Source organism: Mastomys coucha, chromosome X (assembly GCF_008632895.1).
Source record: "Mastomys coucha isolate ucsf_1 chromosome X, UCSF_Mcou_1, whole genome shotgun sequence".
Classification (NCBI taxonomy): domain Eukaryota; kingdom Metazoa; phylum Chordata; class Mammalia; order Rodentia; family Muridae; genus Mastomys; species Mastomys coucha.
The window spans coordinates 114868413-114870112 of NC_045030.1; the positions used below are offsets into that span (position 1 = coordinate 114868413).

At 33.5% G+C, this 1700-nt stretch overlaps 1 protein-coding gene across 1 annotated transcript in view; it reads right to left on the reverse strand.

The window, feature by feature from the left end:
- Window positions 1–1700, reverse strand: part of Cpxcr1 (CPX chromosome region candidate 1) — a 119835-nt gene that overhangs the window by 28885 nt on the left and 89250 nt on the right. The gene's annotated exons all lie outside the window — the stretch shown is intronic.

Sequence of the window (1700 nt, forward strand, 5' to 3'; positions counted from 1 at the left end):
GTTTGTACAATGGAAACTAAATTTAATATCCTATATGAATGACTATTCAAATATATATCATGGTAAATTTATATTTGTCATAGCACGTTTTACTGTTAGACAATTGAAGTCATGTTTTCTGTGTAAAATTAATAGCCATTCATAATATCCAAGTGTAGGGATTCATTCAGGTCCAAAAAAATTGCCAAATCAAATTTACACTATCAATAAATACATATTTGTTTATACAACTTTTATTGCAGAAATTGATTTGCAGACCTTATCTGTCAACATTGCTTTGTTAAATTTACTTTAGCATCATGATGATTGATTTTATATTTAGGTAGTTTGTTCTTATAGCACCAGGAAGAGCATGTTAATTAAAAATTGTTCACCTGTAACTATCATGTTTACTCCAGTGAAGGCAATAACTTAGTATTCTGTGCTGGGTATATTGTCTTAGGTTTTTATATGGATATATGTCTTAGATGAAAGATTTAAAATTGTTAGGCTAGTCATGAAGGAGTTAATCTTCTGGGAAATATGCAACATCGTTGTTAATTGCTTAAAGGAGAGTTCAATACTATGAACAATATTTTTGTTTCTTAATCTTTATTAAAAAGAGCAAAAAGTGAATCATATATATGAATGCAGAGAACTGTTCCCTAGACTTGGGGGATGACACACTGACTCTTGATTGATCAAGCTTTAGTCTCCTTCCAGGGTTTGTGACAATTTTCTTGTTGCACTAACTTTTTGGAACACCTTACTTCTACTGTATTTGCTGTCAACCATTCCTCACATTTCTTATTTCCTCTTGACCTTGATTTTATCAGGAAACTGTATTTAAGGATAAAGATAAACATAAGGATATATACATATGCATTCTTCCTTAAGATGTTTTTATAATGGAATTTTGTTATAGCAATGAGAAAATAATTAAACACTTCCTTTTGCAGATAATGTTATGTTTAATGTTTAGAGAGCTATTACTATGCATGGCTATGAACTAAAACTAAACATTACAAATTTTTTTCTTCCATTTGTACAGGAAAATTACATATTTACAGACTCTTGAACACTTAATATCCCATTTATAAATTTTCCTTTCCTTCCTGTGAATGTTAAAAAAAAAAGATGAAAGATAAATAAAGTCTTTCAAACATTTCCTGAATGTCCTTTACTAAGAATCTGTGTCATGGCTCCAAATTTCTAAAATAGTTGAAAACACTAAAGTGCCTCATTTCTTAGAAAAATTCTTTTTCTTATCAATTCTTCTGAAGTTCCTAGCATGTCTGCTCTGTGTCTCAACAATGATCTTTTGTCCTTTGTATTGGTTGTCTGCTCAAATATTTTTCAATGTTTTTGAACAATACTCTCATGTAGCTATTTTTTTTTATTATTTTAAAAATACATTTAATTGGGGAAGCAAAAGGAGGAGTCAGGACCAGCCAGGAGGCATAGGCCTCAGAGGAGGCAGGGCAGCTGGCACAGGAGCCTTTCTACCTCCCTCTTCACCTAGGAAGAGGTACTACAGATCCACAGATCTTTCTGCCCTTTCCCTGCAAGTGGAGAGCCTGTCTCCAGGGTTTGTTCTAACAACAGGACTCAGCAGGGATGAATGATCCACAGCCTTCTGCACACTGGTCTTATCAGAGGAGAGCTGATCTCCAAGAAGTGCTGACACAGGCTTACAGACCCACAGGAGGAACAAGCTCCAG